The sequence below is a fragment of the Grampus griseus genome, assembly GCF_964374135.1.
Source record: "Grampus griseus genome assembly, chromosome: 13".
Lineage (NCBI taxonomy): Eukaryota > Metazoa > Chordata > Mammalia > Artiodactyla > Delphinidae > Grampus > Grampus griseus.
The window spans coordinates 57,501,477-57,522,459 of record NC_139007.1 but is presented as its reverse complement, the minus strand read 5'-3'; the positions used below and the strand labels follow the sequence as shown (position 1 = coordinate 57,522,459).

At 38.7% G+C, this 20,983-nt stretch overlaps 1 protein-coding gene across 11 annotated transcripts in view; it reads left to right on the top strand.

Moving 5' to 3' along the window:
* Positions 1-20,983, top strand: part of EPB41L2 (erythrocyte membrane protein band 4.1 like 2) — a 214,776-nt gene that overhangs the window by 63,616 nt on the left and 130,177 nt on the right. The gene's annotated exons all lie outside the window — the stretch shown is intronic.

The window sequence follows — 20,983 nt, the reverse complement described above, 5'->3', positions numbered from 1 at the left end:
AGATTTACAATTTGAAATTACCCAACTTTTAAAACTTTAAGCACTCTTTTACTTTTCTGTACTATAATGAGTGAAACTTGTATTCTCAATAGTTTCTTTTAATTCTTCTCCACAGACTGTCATTCTACACGTTGAGCTCTGTTTTGTGTTAATTTTTACTGCCTTCCCCCCCTGAAATAAAATAGTCCTGTAATGTCCTAGTGGAAACATTGTTCTCTTTGTTTGGGCTAAAGAAGTGCCTTTGTCATTCCTTTGAGACATTCTGCAGATGCCATTTTGCAGTTCTGAAAAATATGTCGCTGTCCTCCTTGCTGCTGTGTTAAATTGTGTGTGTGTATGGCTTGGTATTTTAATGAAGTTGTAGTGAAAACTTGACAGTGATACTTGTCATATGATGATAAAATAAAGAAAGGTTCTTTCCTGATTCAATGTAGATACGTGTTCCCTGTCTATAGTGCTGTGTGGTCTGAAAGTAGACCCCTCCTGCACTCAGATGTTTGATGCTTTTTGACTAACTTCATAGGAAACTGTTAAAACAACTTCTTCTGACATGTACTGCTTTTTAAAGATCTCTTAATTTATATGTTCTGAATAGCATTTTAAGTGGCAAGTACACAGTCTAATTTGCTAAGTGGCTTTAATCCTTGTAGTAAGAAGTGGGGCAAAAATCTTTTGGGAAATTACCCTGATAAAATCCAGGAAATTCCTTTCATTCTTTTAAATCCAGTTAAAATCTAACTTTAAAAAAAGGCCTCTGATGTAACAGTGTCTGAAAGCATGTGCTTCTTAGAGTAATTTCTTGTAGACAGTGCCAAGCTCAAGGAAGAATGGCATGAATGTACCTCTGTGTTTTAGGTAAATCTATACCACATGGCACATGACCAGTTTATTGTAACTTTGCTGGGACTTAGTCATCCTGTTTTGTACTGCTTTAAAAGTGCTAAAGCAGGAGAAATAAAGGGAGAAAACTTCATATTTTTTATTTTAATGGACTTAATCTATTAAGATATTTCTTAATTATAATATGTTCAGTGGAGAAAACTTGGTGATATAGAAAAATACAAATAAAGCAAAATTTCCCATTGCCCACATTCAGAAACAACCATTGTTACCGTTTTGGTTGAGCATTTCCAGTGTTTTATCTGTGAACACATAGGTTAAAATCAGAGCATTATCCTTTTTTTTTAAATGATTCTTTAAAAAGTTTTTAATTTTATTTATTTATTTTTGGCTGCGTTGGGTCTTTGTTGCTGCACGCGGGCTTTCTCTAGTTGTGGTGAGCGGGGGCTACTCTTTGTTGCAGTGCGCAGGCTTCTCATTGTGGTGACTTCTCTTGTTGTGGAACACAGTTGCAGACCACAGGCTCTAGACGCATGGGCTTCAGTAGTTGTGGCTTGTGGGCTCTAGAGCGCAGGCTCAGAAGTTTTGGCACACGGGCTTAGTTGCTCCGTGGCATGTGGGATCTTCCCCGACCAGGGCTCGAACCCATGTCCCCTGCATTGGCAGGCAGATTTTTAATCACTGCGCCACCAGGGAAGCCCCAGCATTATCTTTTTAAACCTGCTTATTTTTCCTTGGCAAAAATACAGTGAATGTATCTAAACTTTTTTTTTAAATTGTGAAGTATAGTTGATGTACAGTATTGTTAATTGCAAGTGTACAGCAAAGTAATTCGGTTATACATATGTATATATCTATATTCTTTTAAAAATTCTTTTCCATTATAGTTTATTACAGGATATAGAATATTGTTTTCTGCACTATACAGTAAATCCTTGTTGTTTTTCTATTTTATATATGATAGTGTGCATCTGTTGATCCCATACTCCCAGTTATTCCTCCCTCCCTTCCCCTTTGGTAACTGTAAGTTTGTTTTCTGTGTCTGTAAATTCTTTTTTTTTTAATATAAATTTATTTATTATGGCTGCGTTGGGTCTTCATTGTTGCATGTGGGCTTTCTCTAGTTGCGGTGAACAGGGGCTACTCTTCGTTGAGGTGCGCAGGCTTCTCATTGCGGTGGCTTCTCTTGTCATGGAACACAGGTTCTAGGTGCGCGGGCTCAGTAGTTGTGGCTCGCCGGTTCTAGAGCGTAGGCTTAGTAGTTGTGGCGCAGGGGCTTAGTTGCTCTGCAGCATGTGGAATCTTCCCGGACCAGGGATCGAACCCCTGTCCCCTGCATTGGCAGGTGGATTCTTTTTTTTTTAAACATCTTTATTGGAGTATAATTGCCCTACAATGGTGTGTTAGTTTCTGCTTTATAACAAAGTGAATCAGCCATACATATACATATATCCCTATATCTCCTCCCTCTTGTGTCTCCCTCCCACCCTCCCTATCCCATCCCTCTAGGTGGTCACAAAGCACCTAGCTGATCTCCCTATGCTATGCGGCTGCTTCCCACTAGCTATCTGTTTTATGTTTGGTAGTGTATATATGTCCATGCCACTCTCTCACTTCGTTCCAGCTTACCCTTCCCCCTCCCCGTGTCTTCAAGTCCATTCTCTACGTTGGCAGGCGGATTCTTAACCATTGCACCACCAGGGAAGTCCTGTAAATCCTTAAGATAGTAGTACTTAATTTTGGGAATGTTACTCCGTAGGGCATTCATGCATTAGATGGACTCACTTGAAAGTTCTCAGTTAGTAGAAAGTCCGTGCATTTATTGCCTAAAGATATACGAGTCAGAAAAGGATAGGCTAATCATTTTGGATGTTTTCCAGGATCATAAAAGCATAATAAGTCTATATTAGAACTGTTAAGAAGCCTTTGAAACAAGTAAAGATCTGATCACATAAGCCCTGGCTTGTCCTGGACAGCTGGCTCACTGATTTCCAACAAGAGCTGATTCTGCTGTGGCCCGACTCCTGTCGTCTGGGGCAGAGGTACACAGGGATTACAGTGTGTGTATATGTCTAGCCATCAGCTGGGCTTGTTTTAGACAGTGATACCAAGCCCTGTGTCATCCCATTCCATCTGTTTCTTTTAAAAATAAATATACAATTGGTACAGGACAGATCCTGTTACAATAAACTCCATGGCAGAAATAAACTTTCTTTACATGGGTATTCCTATATAATTAAAGGTTGAGGTGGGAGGAAACCTTCTCCCTGCGATTGGTGGATACTCAGACCAGTCCTTCTCCAGAAGACAAGAAGAACCTCAAGCCTGTTTCTTATTACTCTAGGATCCAATGGGAAGAATATTACTTTTGATATTAAGATGATAAGAGAGCAGAAAAAAATTTCCTTATCTTGTTATAACTGTGCCGTTTTGTTTGTTCATTCAACATTTATTGAATTAGATGTTCTGATATATATAGTTAACATGGAATTACAGGGGATAATGGGAAGAGATAAAAAGGGATTAAGGAGGAGGATATGAGATACCTGAATTATGGCTGAACCCAAATGGCTTGAATAGAACTAGCCAAATTCTTTATAGAGCGTGGCTGACTATGGTAGGAGGAAAAGATCAGGGAGATGGTGACAAAGGGGGAAGTTAGGTATGGCAGCTAAGTTGATTATTTAGGAGTGCTACATTTTACCCTTTTTGACTAATATATATGTACGTACACACACATTTCTATACATTTAAGTATAATGTATATTTGTGTGTATATCACCTTACATAGGTCAGCTGCAGGTACAGTCCTTCCCTCCCGAAGCACAGACCATACAAAGTCCTGTTGACCTACTTCATCTAGTTGCAATGACTTGTCTCATAGAACACGGTGTACTGGTGATGTTTATTCCTCTAGCTTCATTTCCATCCAGATCATTTGTCAGTGATCAGCTGCATTGTTCAGATTTCCCACCTGGACAGTGCTCTGCCCTGCCCTGTCGCATAGCCATAAATATTGCTCTGGGCATAGCTCATCCTTGAAGTGTGATTCCTGATCAGATCTTACTGCCCCTTGTTCTGTCCCCTGGGAAGAGTGCCTTCATCAGTCACAGACCCCAGGGCCGTCTTGGGGGAGGGACTGCATTACTCTTAGCCCATTTGAGTTTGACTTGGCCATTCTTGGCATCCTGCTTTCTCTGCCAGTGGGTATGGCTGGAGTGGTAGCCACTCTCTGCTGGGCTGGTTTGCCATGTACCAGACTTCTCTTTCAGAGCCTTGTGATTTGTGAGAGAGTGTGTGTACCATAAATTCACAAATAACTTGATCCCCATCCACACCCCCAAAGTTTTATTCTGAGTGTTCTGTGGTTTAAAAATCAGCAACAGAGCTATTGTTAGGTTTGGTCACAAACTGCCTGTTTTTAACCTTATACCTGGAAGCTTGGGTTGGATTTTTTTTTTTCTTTTTTTCTTCAAGTGTAGACAGGGGAAGTGGACAGTCTAGACAGAGGAGAGTCAGCATTAATGAGGACACGGAAGCATTTCGTGTTGAGGAGGCTGGTATAGCTGGAGTTCAGGGTGTGTGTGAGAGGGCATGGGAAGCAGAAGACGAGCTGCAGATCTGGATTGGAGCCAGTCGGTGCTGAACCCAGGAAGTTATACTGAGGAGTTTGGTCTCCGTACTCCCTGCAGAGCCACTGGAAGCCTTTCAGAAATTTTCATTGCTATTATTTTTTTGAAGTAAGAGGCATAATTACAAATATCTGTGTTTTAGAAACATTACACACCAGGTTTTCTGAAGAATTACCAGATTTCCCTGGGTATTTGTGCTGGTGATTTTTACCCTCAGTTAAAGGTGTCTGCCCGAGGAAGCCTCCTTTCATATTTCTTTTATTTATGGCTTCTAGGTGACACTTCCAACTCCAGTAGGCACTTGTGTATTTCTGTTCGGTAAAATCTGGTGCTATGATTTGGGTGGTATTTATTGTACAAGTGACTAGGATCAAACATTTATTTAACTTAATTTTAATAGTAAATCTCATTGTTACTAGTTCAGTACATTGTTTTTACTACACAATAATAATCTGAAGCTTGGCCACACTTATTTAAGGAGGTGTTTTTGGTATTTGTTGCTCTTTATTATGAGGCAAATTTGTGCCCAGTCTTACTGTGCACCAGGCTGGGCGTTCAAAGATGAGGAAGAAGACTGAGTTGCCGATAAGTTCACAGTGAGGCAAACTGATACCAGGAATTCAAAAATGGTCATTTTAGCAGTAGAAATACCTATAGAGAAAAGGACAACAAAGTGAGCCTGGATGAAGAGAGAGGAAAGGATCAGGAGTGACGCCTGTACTGAGTTTATTTTCTTCTTTTACTGGGATTTTTGTTTGTGCTACTTAATGAGTATGATTCATCCATCCATCCATTCATTCATTCATCAAATGTTCCTTTGGCTACCTTACTGTATGCCAAGTATTGTATTGGGCTCTGAGGGATATGGTGGTAAGATTGCAGTCTTTGCCCCTAGGAATCTGACTGTTCACATGGAGAGGCAGCCAGTCAGTAGCAGAGAGAAGCATTCTGGGGACTGGAAATTGCCCTGCAAAACTGGATAAATAAAATTTTCGTAATCATTTTGCTTAATAATAAAATCATACCACGTATCAAGTATGTGAGAGGGAGAATCCATTTGTAAATTACCTTCTTAATAGTTGTTCAAGAAATATTTGTTGAATGAATGAATGTATCTTTTTTTTTTTCGGTACGCGGGCCTCTCACTGTTGTGGCCTCTCCCGTTGCGGAGCACAGGCTCCGGACGCGCAGGCTCAGCGGCCATGGCTCACGGGCCCAGCCGCTCCGCAGCATGTGGGATCTTCCTGGACCGGGGCACGAACCCATGTTCCGTGTATCGGCAGGCAGGCTCTCAACCACTGTGCCACCAGGGAAGCCCAAATGAATGTATCTTGTGTAAGAACAGGTCTTTACAAATTGGTATTAATACAAAAGAACATTTGCATCATTTGCTACTGGCTATCCCTTCAGGGAAGGGATACTTTTTTTTTTTTCCCCAGTTGAAATTTCCAGGAAGTGTAACTGTCCTAGGGTTTCTTTCCAAGCATTTTTCTGAAGCCAGTGGGTGGGTGCATGTTTAGATCCAAGAGAAACAAATTATAACCATGATGTGAACTTTTCACAGTCTTAGAATAAAAGCTTGAAAAAATATTTTTTATGCTTCTCTCTTGCAAATGCTAAATATCCTTTTCTAAAGAGGAGTAAAACAAAGATAACAAGTTAAGCATATTAGGTCTTCATATTGTTCCCACCTCCCCTAGTAATTAGCACAACCCCTCAAAATGTTCATTGATAATTTTTGGCCATAATTTCAAATCTTAAAATTTGGTAGAAAGAAGTACATACGTGGTGAAGTTCAAATAACATTGGACATTGCTGTTTTAAAGAATATAGGCATTTTGGGAGTCAAAGAACAAAAATATTACTATAGCATTAGATTTATGAAGACAAGCAAACTAAAATGTGGGTACCCAATAACAAGAGCTTTCTATTATACAAAAGATAAATAAGACACGTCAAAAGTCTCTTAGCTTAAATTTATTAAATATGAATGTAATTGGGAAGAGGTGAAGGCTTTGTAAACTGTAAAGCCCCTGTAAATGTGTATTTGGTGTAACAGATTAAATTGCTCTCTCCCACCCCCCATATGACTACCAGCATGGTTTGTGTAGGTGTGGAAGAAGATAGCCATGGAAGTGCCCGTTCTACTAGGTTAGCTAATAGGAAGGGAAAGTGGAAATAAGGTAGGAAAGGAGTACCACAGCCTTAAAATGGACATATTTTAGGTTCAAAGCTGCTGGTGTTTCCACGTCATGGACTTTGAGCCAAGATTATCCAGTTTAGTAACAAAAATTTACATGTATAATTAGGTTTTAAGCACCTTCAGGACGTTTACTTACACCCTAACATAGTATATGGACCACAGTTATTTATAGTGTTATGAATTCTTTTTCTAGACTTTTCCCCCCTTAATCTTATAGTAAACAGAGCACCTCATTTCTGCTGTCTAGGGCCATCTCTTTGATTTGCCATCACAATTCATTCTGTACAAATCACACTTTGTTTCTTCATGCCATTTCTCTTGTTCCCAGTCCTTGTACTTAAAGTAGATTTTTTTGTACACAGCGTAGAATTGGGTCTTACTTTTACCCACTCTGACAATCTGTCTTTTAATTGGTGCATTTAGGCCGTTTACATTTCATCTAATTGCTGGTGGTGTTGTCCAGTACCACGTTGCTCTTTGTTTTCTGTTTGTCCCATCTGTTCTTTCTTTTTCTCTTCCTGCTTTCCTCTGGATTGAGTATTTTTCTTCGAGTCCATTTTATCTTCACTATTGACTTATTCCTTTATACCTCTTTGTTTGTTAACTAATTTAAATTAACTCATTAATTTGTCTCCAAACCCTCTGTTCCTCCTTTGTTAACTATTTCAGTGAATGACATTGCTGCCTAATTAATTGCTCTTTCTTTATCTCTTTCTTGACTCCCGTGTTGCCAAATTCTTATCATTCTACCAGTTGAATATTTCTTGAATTTATCCATTCCTTCCACTAACACCTTCTCTATTCAGATACTATAACGTGCACAAAGCTAAGCTCTCTCATGGTCCAGTTTTGTTTTTTTTTTTTAATAAATTTATTTATTTATTTTTGGCTGTGTTGGGTCTTCGTTGCTGTGCGCAGGCTTTCTCTAGTTGTGGAGAGCGGGGGCTACTCTCTTTTTTTTTTTTTTGCGGTACGCAGGCCTCTCACTGTTGTGGCCTCTCCCGTTGCAGATCACAGGCTCCGGACGTGCAGGCTCAGTGGCCATGGCTCACGGGCCCAGCCGCTCCGCGGCATGTGGGATCTTCCTGGACTGGGGCACGAACCCGTGTCCCCTGCATCGGCAGGCGGACTCTCAACCACTGCGCCACCAGGGAAGCCTGGGGGCTACTCTTAATTGCAGCGTACGGGCTTCTCATTGCGGTGTCTTCTCCTGTTGCACAGCATAGGCTTTAGGCATGCGGGCTTCAGTAGTTGTGGCACACGGGCTCAGTAGTTGTGGCTTGCAGGCTCTAGAGCGCAGGCTCAGTAGTTGTGTTGCACGGCTTAGTTGCTCCGCAGCATGTGAGATCTTCCTGCACCAGGGCTCGAACCCGTGTTCCCTGCATTGGCAGGTGGATTCTTAACCACTGCGCCACCAGGGAAGCCCTCATGGTCCAGTTTTAACTTTGGTAGCCAAAGAAACACAGGTCTCAACATTGACAAAGAATTGACAAACCACTTACGTTTTTACTCTGGTCTCTTGAAAAACCAAAAGGTGGTTCCATTATAACAGCAAACTTAAAAATTCTTTTCATCACTTTATGAATTTTTCTGATTCTTCCTCATCACAGTATAAAACCAGCCCTCATACTCCCTCCCTTCAGCCAGTCTCCTCCCAAACAATAAACACCAACTCTCTCAGTTACAGTTTGAGTCTCCCCTGTGTTCTTTGTAGATCTATTCTTTTCTATAGTAATTGAGCCCATCCCACAGTATATCAGTCAAGTTGCTTTCAGAATTGAAATTACAATGGCAGAATTCTTTTTGGGGGAGAGGGAGCAGAGACTGTGGCTACCCATTTGTTAATATTTTATTTTTTAAACATTAATACAGCTATCATTTCTTGTCTGGATAAATATGTAATGTTCTGTCTGGTCTTCGTGGGTTTTTTTTTTTCCCCTCTAGTTTAAGAAAATTTTTGTTCTTCATGTTGTAGTGAGAATAGTAGTTTTAAAGTCCTTTTAGTTTTCTGCTTAAAATCCTTTCATGGTACCACTTTGCTTTTCAGAAGAGGCTCAAACTTTGTGACGTAGCTTTTACCTTATGAGGTTCTTGCTGTTCTAGATTTTAACTTACTAATTGGGTTTCCTTGCTCATATGTCAGGTTTTCTCTCATGTCTAGACTTACGTGCATGTTGCCAGCAGTATTCTACTCTCAAGTCTTCATTTAGATATAGCTTCCTCTGGGTATCTTTCCTTCTATGGTTCTTCCTTCCACTGGGCCCTCTCCTCCCTGTTTAGATAACCTCCCCCCTCTCCGATTGACTTTGCTTTGCCTTTCTCCCTCATCAGGTTATAAGCTCCACAAAGGCAGTTATCACGTCTGTGTTCACAATTGTTTGACAGTCAATGGGCTCTTAATTATTTGCTGAATGAATGAATAATTCCTGAATAATCTGATACGGGGTTTCCTATCTTTTCTTTCTTAGCACTTATCTTGCCCTGTTGAGCTGGTTTGTAGCCAGTGTTCCTTAGGTAGATTAACCTAATATACTGAGACTTCCTTCTGAATATTTCCTCATAGAACACATGTAGGTGATGCTGTATCTGCTTGAGTAGGTAGATTCCATCTGCCATGTTTGGTTGTTATAGTACCTTGAACTCCATTCTTGTTATGCAGACTTTTATTTAGTTCTAGCCCTTTTGGATGCTCTGCCAGTCAAAAAGTTTTTTTTTTTTTTTTTTTTTTTTTAAGGAAATCCTAGCTCTTAAGATGCTTTTTTCTCTATTACTGTATTACCAAAACTTTCAAGAATAGTCACTTGTTTGGAACTAAGGTAGAAGATTAATAATAGTAACAAATGCTAGAAGTAGGGTTATTCTCTCCCAAATCATCATCTCTTTCTTTGATTTTTGGAATCCTCTCCAGGAACTTAGATGTCACATCATCACTTCAAACTCAGTGTCCCTAAAAGTTCCAAAATCTTGAACCTTCCAGTCTTTTGAGCTGGAAAGCTTGGCATTATTTTTTAGTTGTGCCTCTTCTTTATCTACTGTCTATTTAGACATCAATGCCTCTGGATTTTTTTCTCTGAAACTTTTAAAATATCAGTCCTTTATTCATCGTTGCTACTGCTGCTTCCACACAAGTCTGTTTTTCTCTTAGCTTTATTGAGGTATAATTGACAAAATTGTAATATATTGAAAGTGTACAACATGATGATTTGATGTATGTATACATTGTGAAATGATTCCTAAAATCAAAGTAACACATCCATCACTTCACAGTTACGTTTTTTTGGCGAGAGAATACTTAAGACCCACTGTCTTAGCAAATTTCATGTATACAGTACACTGTTATTAACTGTAGTCACCGTGGTGTACACTAGCTTCTCAGAACTTATTCATAAGTGAAAGTTTGTACCCTGTGACCAACTTCTCCCTGTTTCCCTCACCTTCATGAACCTTTTTATGTAGCCTTCCATTTAGACTGTCCCTGCTTCTACTATCTCTCCTTTCCAATTCAGGGCCCCCAAATTTATCTTCAAGCAACATTTAGTGGTTATCCTGCTTGGCCGCAGCCAAACATTCGGGGGATTGGAACCCGTGTACACTGCAAGTGGGAATGTCAGATGGTGCAGCCATTTTGGAAGCCAGTCTGGTAGTTCCTCAAAAACCTTAACACAGAGCTATCATTTAACCTGGCTATTCTGCTCCTAGGTATATGCCCAAGAGAAGTGAAATCATATGTCCACACAAGAAGTTGTACCATGGGGGCTTCCCTGGTGGCGCAGTGGTTGAGAGTCCGCCTGGTGATGCAGGGGACATGGGTTCGTGCCCCGGTCCGGGAAGATCCCGTGTGCCGCGGAGTGGCTCGGCCCGTGAGCCATGGCGGCTGAGCCTGCGTGTCTGGAGCCTGTGCTCCGCAACGGGAGAGGCCACAGCGGTGAGAGGCCCGCGTACCGCAAAAAAAAAAAAAAAAAAAAGTTGTACCATGAATGTTCACAACAGCATTATTCATAATAATCCAAAATCAGAAACAATACAAGTGCCCATCAATTAATGAATGAATAAACAAAAATGTGCTATAGCCATAAAATGTAATATTATTGGGGCATACAAAGGAATGAAGTACTGATACATACCACATACATACACAACTTGGATGAACCTTGAAAATAGTATGCTAAGAGAAAGAAGCCAGATACCAAAGGCTGTATATGATATGATTCCATTTATGTGAAATGTCTAGAATAGTGAAGTCTATAGAGACAGAAAATAGATTAGTGGTTGCCTGGGGCTGAGAGTACAAGGTTTCTTTATTTCTGAAGAGTACAAGGTTTCTTTCTTTTCTTTTCTTTTTTTTAAAAAAAGTGATTAAATTGATATAACAAATTCACTATTTTAAAGTATACAGTGCAGTGGTTTTTATTATATTCAAAATGTTGTGCAACCATCACTACTATCTCAGAATATTTTCATCCCCCCAAAAGAGACCCTGTATCCCTTAAAGCAATCACACCTCATTCCCCCTCCTCTTCTGAAACTGCTGTACCATTTTAGATTCCCGCTAGCAGCAGTTAATGAGGGTTCTGATTTCTTCAAATCCTCACCAACACTTGTTATTTTCTTTCGTTTTTTTCAATAGCCATTTTAGTGGATTTGAGGAGATAATCTCCATGTGGTCTTAGTTCCATTTTCTTTTTCTTTTTTAAAAAAAAATTTATTTTATTGAAGTATAGTTGATTTACAATGTTGTATTTATTTCTGCTATACAGCAGACTGATTCAGTTATTTATACTTTTTCATATTCTTTTCCATTATGGTTTATTATAAGATCGAATATAGTTCCTTGTGTTATACAGTAGGACCTTGTTCTTAGTTCCATTTTCTAATGACTGATGATGTTGAACGTCTTTTCCTACAGTGATTGGCCATTTGTATATGTTCTTTGGAGAAATGTCCTTTGGAGTAATGTTTATTCAAGTCCATTGCCCATTTTTTAGTTGGGTTGTTTGTCATTTTGTTGTTGAGGTGTAAGAGTGCTTTATATATTCTGCATACTAGATACCCTAGTTGAACAGATGGTTTACATTTATTTTCTCCCATTCTGTGGATTGTCTTTTCATTTTCTTGATAGTGTCCTCTGACTCACAAATGTTTTTAATTTTGATGAAGTCCAATTCATATGTTTTTTTCTTTTGTTGCTTGTTTTTTAGGCATCATATTTAAGAATGTGTTGCCAAATTCAAAGTCATGAAGATGTACACCTCTTTTTCTTTAAAGAGTTTTATAATTTTAGCGCCTACATTTTAAGTCTTCGGTTCATTTTGAGTTAAATTTTGTATATAGTGTGGGGTAGGGGTTCAGAGTCATTCTTTTACATTTGGATGTCGAGTTGTCCTAGTACTATTTGTTGGAAAGACTGTTCTTTCCCCACTGAATGGGCTTGGCATCCTTGTCAAAATCAGTTGGCTATAGATATGTGGGTTTATTTCTGGACTCTCAATTCTGTTCAATGACTGGTATCTAGCCTTATTGCCCGTACCATACTGTTTTGATTACTCTAGCTTTGTAGTAAGTTTTGAAATCAGGAAGTGTGAATCCTCTCACTTTGTTCTTCTGTTTCAGGATTAGTTTGGCTATCTGGACTCTTGCAATTCCATATGAATTTTTGGATTAGCCTGTTCATTTCTGTAAAAAAAAAGGGCCGTTGGAATTTTGATAGGGATTACGTTGAATCTGTTAGTCAATTTGGGGATTATTACCATCTTAACAATATTAAATCTTTGAATCCATAAACATGGATTTATTTACGTCTTTGATTTCTTTGAACAATGTTATGTATTTTTCAGTGTACAAGTTTTATGCTTCCTTGGCTAAATTTACCCCATGTATTTATTCTTTTTGATGCTAAGTGGAGTTATTATTTTTGGATTTTATTGCTTATGTATAGAAATGTGACTGAGTTTTTGCATATTGATCTTATATCCTGAAACTTTTCTGAACTACTGTTAGCTTTTTAAAATAGATTCTTTAGGATTTTTTATTTATACAGTCATGTCATCTGCAAATAGAGATAGTTTATGTCTCCCTTTCCTATTTGGATGCTTTTTATTTTTCTTGCCTATTTGCCCTGGCTTGACCTTTTCTTTTTTGGAACCTGGCTTGAACTTTAAAGTACAAAATTGTATAGAATGATGAAAGGTGGTGAGAGGGGGCATCTTGTCTTGTTCCTGATCTTAGGGGGAAAGCTTTCAGTCTTCACCATTTACTATTACGTTAGCTGTGGGGTTTTTTTAGATAACCTTTGTCATGTTGAGGAAGTTTCCTTCAATTTTTATTATTTCTATTTGTTTTTACTTTAATTTTTTTAGTTTGAGTGTTTTTTTATCATGAAAGGATGTTGGATTTTGTCAAATACTTTTTCTCTCTATTGAGATGATCATGTATTTCTTTCTTCCTTCTATTAATATGATTTATTACATTGATTGAATTTCACATGTTGAATCACCCTTGTATTCCTAGAGTAAATTCCACTTGCTCATGGTGTGAGATCCTTTTAATATCTTGCTGGATTTGGTTTGCTAATATTTTGTTGAGGACTTTTGCCTCTATATTCATTAGGAATATTGGTTTATAGTTTCCTTTTTTGTGTGTGACATCTTTGTTGTGTGTGACATCTTTGTTTGGCTTTGGTATCAGGCCTCATAGAATGAGTTGAGATGTTTGGGGTTTCTTTTTGGGTTGATGAAATGTTCTAAAAGTGTTTGTTGTAATGTTTGCACAACTGAGTATCCTAAAAAACATTGAATTGTAAGCTTAAAGTGGGTAACTTGTATGGTATTTCAATAAAACTATTACCACCACCACCCCCCAAAAAAACACCACCAAAACAAAACTTTAGGCGAGGTGACCTATCTTTTTTAGCCTAGAGTCCTTATACTGGTCTTCAAAGCCCTCAACAATCTTCTCAGCTATCATATTTCAGCATTACCTCTGACTTATCTTTGTATGTGACTGATCCAGTGATAGTAGTCAACCCAACCCACTGCCCTGCTCACTGCCTCCCCAGACCTCCAGAATATCTTGTGCATCTTGCTGCTTCACTTGCCCAAGGACTGTTCTCGCCTATTTTGAATGTCCCTGTCCCTCTTTCCCATCGAGGACAATCTATCCTTTCTTGCAAAGTTCTGTTCAAATTTTTTCTATTTACCATTCTAGCCTGCAGTTATCTTAGTCCCAAATCCCTACATTAGATGGTCATGTTATCTCACTTAAAAAGTTGTTATGCGTGATCTGGAATGTGTAAGTTTCCTTAGAAGAATGGGACGGAATATTTGAAATCAGAACTGCTTTGGGAAATCTGATATATGTGTTTGTAGTGCCCATAGGCATATACTTTATGTATTTACAGTTAACTCACAAGTTTATAGGGATGGCTTTTCATTTGCACTTCTCTGGTCTTCCCAAATAGTTCTCAGAGCTTTGAAGAAAGGCATGATATGGTATACCTAGCCATTAACATTATGTGCCAGGTAAGTATCTGTTGAGTTATATGTATGTGTTTGGAAGAAAGATCCAGACTTTTCACTTGTGCTTTACAGTTTTCCTTATGTAGTTCTAAAAAATATTTTTTAAGAGAGTGTATTGTATTAGAGTAGAAACAGTTGAGTAAAGTCCTGTGTGAAGCCCACGTGCAAATGTGAGGCATAGGTAGTGAGACTGTTTATGTAAAGGCTGCATTTTGGTATTTAGTGAAGTATAGCTGGGAATTTGCATGAGCATTGTGTTGTAATGTAAAGAATGTATAATGTGTTGGAGTTGTACCTAATTTATTTAAGATAAAATAGAATTGGCTTCAAACCTGAGGCATCTGTCTCCTACATAGTAATTGGAGGTTAAGCCAGTATCCAGGTTCAGGTTTGTCTAACTCCAGGACTGACGATTAACTACTGTAGTATTTTGCATTCCATGCTTATTAAGGGAAGTTATTTCATTTCTCTGAGCCTCATTTTATTGACGTATAAAATGAACTTGATAATAATTACTGTGCAGAGATGTTTTGAGGCATAAATAAGGGTGTTTGTAAATAACTCAGCAGAGAGCTTGCTCACAAAATAGGCATGCCTGTTAATCCCAGTAAAATATTTTGTTTACTTCAAAACAATTCCAACAAAAGAGATTTTGAAAGCATATCTGAAACTTACACAGAGAAACTTGCTTATCTCTTGGCTTTAGCATATTGACTTCTGTGCTTTACATTTTGGCACAGTTTTCAGTGTTCTATTTCTCTAGAATTTAGATAATTTTCCAAGTAAGTCATTTGTTAGTAATTTCTTCCACTCTCATCTCTGTTGTTGTTCCTAATGTGTTATTGTCAGAAAAGTAATAAAATTATACCTTCTGTCATTAACCTCCCTTCTGAAGAATTTGAGAATATCTCACAGTTGTGGTTAACTGCAACTGTTACATACTTAAGCCTTAGGTTTTGAAGTTTCTGGAATGAAGTTTAGGAAGGCTGATTTTTTTTTTTTTCTTAATTTTTTTTGGTTGGAAGCCAGTAAGAATGAACTAGAGAAGTGGTTAGTGGTTTTCATCTTGGGTGCAGACATATTTGTATAAGAGTATTTTGTTGATGTTGCTATAGAAACGTAGTCAAAACTCCAGCTTGGAAAGCATCACAAATAAAGTATTGATTTGGTTACTTGAATTGTTTTTCTTATGTTGGGGTTATACCTAATTGATTTCAAAAGGTCTTTGACTTTTTTATTCTTAGCTGTCACAAATATCCAGATATCAAAAGTTCAAGTCAGTATTGAGAATATTAACACTAATCATCTAAATTTTTTTGGTCACTGCTACTCCTTAGAGATTTGGGGAAAAAATTCTGTTAAGGCAAATCCAAATTTCCTGTTTGTGATGGTGATGGGTTGTAATTTAAAAAATGTGTATATCCTTGTATTATAGGATAGTTTTGGTTCAGTTGGGGATTTTTCTTAATGGAAACCATATATAGATACTTTTTTCAAGGTTTATTTATATTTTCTTTTATAAATTTATTATGAAGTTGTACTTGCATGTTGTCTGTTTTAGCTTTTTAATAAAGCTACAATTTTGGATTCGGAGAAAGTGATTCTACTAAGCAGTTTGTAGGGGAAAATAGCTCTGCTTCTGGCTTTCATAGACTCTCTTGCTCAAAGGAAGGACTGCTATTGAGTCAGTTATAACTGCAGTGGAAGATGTCTTGCAGCTGTGCCTTTTTGGTTTTGTTCCAGAGATAGTATTTGTGTGTACTGTCAGAATGTCTTAAAGACCCACCCTGGAAAGGATTCAACTCTATAAAAGGAGTTTTGTTTTATAAGCTTTCACATATTCTTATGGGGTTCTGGTGGTGACCGTGGTCTTTATTGTCTTGTCTTTTAAACTGACATCTTATTGAGACATAGCCTTCACAGTTTGAGAATAGGAATTACAGTTATAGTTATTGTATCTTGTAAAATAGATTTAGCCAAGCCCTTGGCACATGCTATAATTAAAGCAAAACAAAATACCCCTCTCCAAACCTTGTGATTTCAGTGACTTCTTTTTTAGCTTCTTTTTCTGCCTCTATACAGAAGATATGAAGATAGCACTCATTTTATTATATTCTTGGTAATTTAATAGATGTTGATTTACAAATCAGTTTATATATTAGAAGACAGCAGATTATGTGGGGCACGCCAAGGTTTGAAATGTTTACAATGCCAATAACTTGTCATGTTGAAAATTGTTCAGTTTAACCCGTCTTGAATCCTATGTTGACATGAATGCTAAGAGAATTATTAATGAATGTATTTTAGGAGATTGACTATATTTTCTCTTGTCTTGTTTTATTTTCCCCCTCTTTTAAATGCTCCAAAGTTATCAAAGTTATTTGGGAAGGAGAGTAGGACTCCAGGTGCACTGCTGTCTTTCTAGCTTTCTTAAACCTCTTCCTCTTCCAGCCCATGTATATTTCCAGTTACCTTCTCTTTGGTCTCCAGGCTAGAGGTGTCCCTCCTGCTGTCCAAGACTAAACTCTTCTCTCGAGGTTTTGATCGTTTTTCTTTCTCTTCTAAACTACCTGACGTTCATTTTCCTTTTTCTCCTTTGTATCTTAAACCTCTCCCTACTTTGTCTTTCCTACCAAAAGCCTGCACCAAACAAAACAACCAGAACATCTCTGGTACATATATATCTTCCCGCAACCTGAACTTCTTCTTCTTCTTTTTTTTTTTAAAATTATCTACACAGTAGTCTATTTTTAAAAATAATTCTTTATTTATTTTTGGCTGTGTTGGGTCTTCGTTTCTGTGCGAGGGCTTTCTCTAGTTGCGGCAAGTGGGGGCCGCTCTTCATCGCGGTGCGCGGGCCTCTCACTATCGTGGCCTCTCTTGTTGTGGAACACAGGCTCCAGACGCGCAGGCTCAGTAGTTGTGGCTCACGGGCCTAGTTGCTCCGCGGCATGTGGGATCTTCCCAGACCAGGGCTCGAACCCGTGTCCCCTGCATCGGTAGGCAGACTCTCAACCACTGCACCACCAGGGAAACCCTGCAGTGCTTTTATCTTTCATGATTCCGTGCCCTTCACTTAGTGTTCCAATGGTGAGGGGTGTGCTTCTACCCGCTTACAATCGGCCCAGTAAGCTCCCCCTTCTCCTTCAAGGTCAGCTCAAATGTCACCTCAGGATGCTTCCCTCGTCAAGTCAGTTGTACTGTTGAAATGTTTATGCCTATATTTTAGCTCTTATTCTCTTTGGGATATAGTTATTTATTTAAATACTCTTCTCTTGCGCTGCTGGAGCCAAGTTTTACGCAGGTGTGTATTGTCAGCAGCTATCAGTAGGCAAAGAGCAGTTCCTCATTGGATGAACAAATCTTAGCAAAACCTAAAAGTACAGAATTCAAGATCTCATAGGCACAGGTAATGGTGAATACGCTAGCTTAATGTTGTTTATTGTTTATGTTGTAAATATAAATGTTGTATCTTGGTTTATTGTTTTGGATGGGTAGGGGCTGTGGCTTGAGAATGTATTAGCACTTGTGCTTAGGGTTTTCTTTCATAATCCAAGTTCGGAGGGGTAAGTTTTAAAGATGAAGCTACGGAAAGAAAGGAGTGGAGCTACGGTTTCAAATTATGGAGCTAATAAAAGTGTGGAGGGTTGGAAGTACACTGGATTCTCAGACAAGTGCCCAAACCATGTAGATGGCAGATATCAGGCTGAAGGTTGGCTATGATGCAGGTGAAGTGAGGAGGAGACCCCTAGATGGGGTTGTACCTCCCTAGGGCATGACGTGTAGCTGTGCACTGCATGTTGCATACACCTTAACATTTCCCCGGCTTGTCTCAAGTGTTCAACTTTCTACAACATGTTTTTGAAAAGAACTTGTGTTGACAGGTTTGATGTTTATGTGGTTCTAGTAGGGAGTCTTGGAAATCGTAGCGGCCATTTTAAAGGGAAAGAAAGAAAAGAAGGGAAATGATGGAGGGTAGATTAGGGTGGGGGAACAGTTTTCCTTCTACAAGTTGAGTAAAAAACCTAAATAAATGGTCGAAGATTACTATAGGTTAATATTTGACTTGTAAGAATAAATGTAATGATATATTCAACCATTTTGAGGAGAAAGCCTAGATGAATGTTTTTGATGATTGAAATTCTGTGTTTAATAGTAATTTGCATTCATTTAGCATTTTGCACTTTACCGGTAGCTATTGTGGTGGCTATCCTGTGATGCTCACAAGAATCCAATTATATAGGCAGGTTATCTCCTGGTACCTTCGTTTTACAGACTTCGTTAGCTAAGTGACAACATGGAGATACGTCCACAGTGTTGGAGCATGAATTTAACGTTGCTGCAGATTGGGAAGAGTAAATAATTTCTCGGCAACGACCTCTTTATTTCGGAAACGTAATTTTGGGGGGAGTGGGAAGGTGTAGGATTTTTCTTGGGTCTAGAGGGTGGGGCAGAGTTGGGGAGCTTTTGGGGTCTGCTGGATGTCTAGCATCAGGGCTCTCTGTTTCTTCTGGGCCTTGGACAGCCATAAAGGGTCTCTATTGCTGGTTGTCTCCTCAACAGTGTCTCGTCCCTTTCCTTCACATCCGGGCAGGGCAGTCTGCAATAGGGAAAGGCAATGGAATTATTAGGCAGAATCTGACATCTAGTCTGGGTTCTGCTCCTGACTTACTGTGTAACCTGGACAAGTAACCTAACTTCTGGGTTTCAGGTTCCCTGTGTATGAAAGGCAAGAACTAGAGGTACATAAATGCTGATGTCTCTTTTGGTTCTATATTTCTTTATTCTATAAGAACCTCATTTTGCTCAGTCATATGTAGGGTGTTGCACAGGTGCTAGTATGATCTTTGTTTCTGCTTTGCGTGTGACGGGCTTTGTGATAAGTACTTTTATTTTTTAATCTGTAAGGCAAGGAGGGTCATTGCCACGTTATTAGCTGTAGCATTTGTTCATCTTAAATGAGAGACGAATGAGCCTAAACATTGTAATCCCGTAATGCCTTCTTTGTCCTCCCCAAGGGAATTGTCCACTTTGCTGTGTCTTTCCTGTACCTCTGTTATAGCCCTTATCACATGTGGTATAATTATTTGTTTATATATCTGTCTTCCCTGCTAGACTGTGAATTCCCTGAGGGCTGGTGTGGGGAAAACTTTCCAATCCTCAGGGCTTAGACCAGTGTCTGGAGTGAAGGAGGAACTCAGCAAATGTTTCTTAGATGTAAGTGGAATGAAAATAATACATTTTAAAGTAAATGCTGGATTACTGTACTGGTCTGAATGTGTAATTCTAATAGTGATGCTTTTGAGTTTTGAAGTTAAAAAAAAAAAAAGGGGGGTGGATTAGTTATTGCTTTGTCCTAACACTTTTTAGATGGTTTCAAAACATTAACTTTTTGTTTAGAGATTCCCAACCACCATCCCTTTATTCTTTTTCTTCCCTCCTGTACCTGTTCCTGCTCTCTCTCCAAACCCCCTGTAAAAATCTGGGGTCATACAGAACTTTTCTTTCCCAGAGTCTCATAAATCTGTAATACTTTCTAACGTTACATTTTAGAAAATGTGGTAGGAAAGAGACTTTGTGAATGGCTCATGTGCAGTTGTGCAAATTATTCTGGGTTTAGAGCCTGAGAGAAGTTAAACTGCGCTGGTGTGTGGTCAAAAGATAACTTCGGCATAGAAGCTGTGGAAGTAGTGTAGTGGTTGTTTTGTTTTTTTGTTTGGTTTGTTTTTTTCTCTTTTGTTGACACCAGATAGCAATGATCCTACGAAACGTGGACTGTTAGAAAATTCCATAGACCAGTTGAAGTTCATCCAGATTGAGAGAGTCGTAAAACTTTTCTCCATGTTTATTCAGGAAGGATAGTCTTGCATGATGATTGGTATATAGGAAGGTTGGATTCTCTGTAAAATCAGTAGAGTCAGAAACAGAGGAGTGGTTTTTTATTTTTTGCAGTACTTTTTAGGTTATTTTAGGGTTATGCCAGAAAGTTGTGTTTGCTTTTTTTCTGGTTTGACAGATGATGATTGCTTCTCAAATGGAGGCTGGATGAATAAAGGTGGGAGACTGAAAGGAACCATCTTCCTCATTGTCTTTCTGTGACACTGAGAACTTTATTTTCTGCACAGAGTTTGTGTCCCTTATGGTTTTGGAGCTTTGAGTGACCATCAGGTTATTCCATCCTCCCCATCTTATTCAGTTCCATTCCTTTTCCTCTAAGGCAGGAAGTAGGACATATATATTTATTTATTTACTTACTTAACTTATTTATTTGGCTGCGCTGGGTCTTAGTTGTGGCACGTGGGATCTTCCTTGCCGTGTGAGGGCTCTTTTAGTTACCGCATGCAGGATCTAGTTCTCTGACCAGGGATCGAACCCGGGCCCCCTACCTTGGGAGCGCAGAGTCTTAACCACTGGACCACCAGGGAAGTCCCAGGACACTTTTAAAAAGTCAAGAAATTATGATACTGGGTTTGATTCTGTTTACACATCAAACTCACATATACAAATGTAGGAAACCCCTCCTCCCCCACTGCTCCCAGCCAACTCCCTTGAATACTTAAAATATAATATTCTGAGGATAAACGTCTAATTTCCCTTTTTAATGGAGCAACAAAACAGTGTCAAAACGAGGCTATTTAGGATCTTTCTAAGACAGGTGTAATGGATACACGTTCATATGAACAATTTTTTTATATTTAGACATTTGTGGATGTTTCAGCATAAGTATTTTATGTACTTTAACGTGTTTAAAATCTTACTGGAAATAATTTAAATGACACTGGACCTCGTTTGTA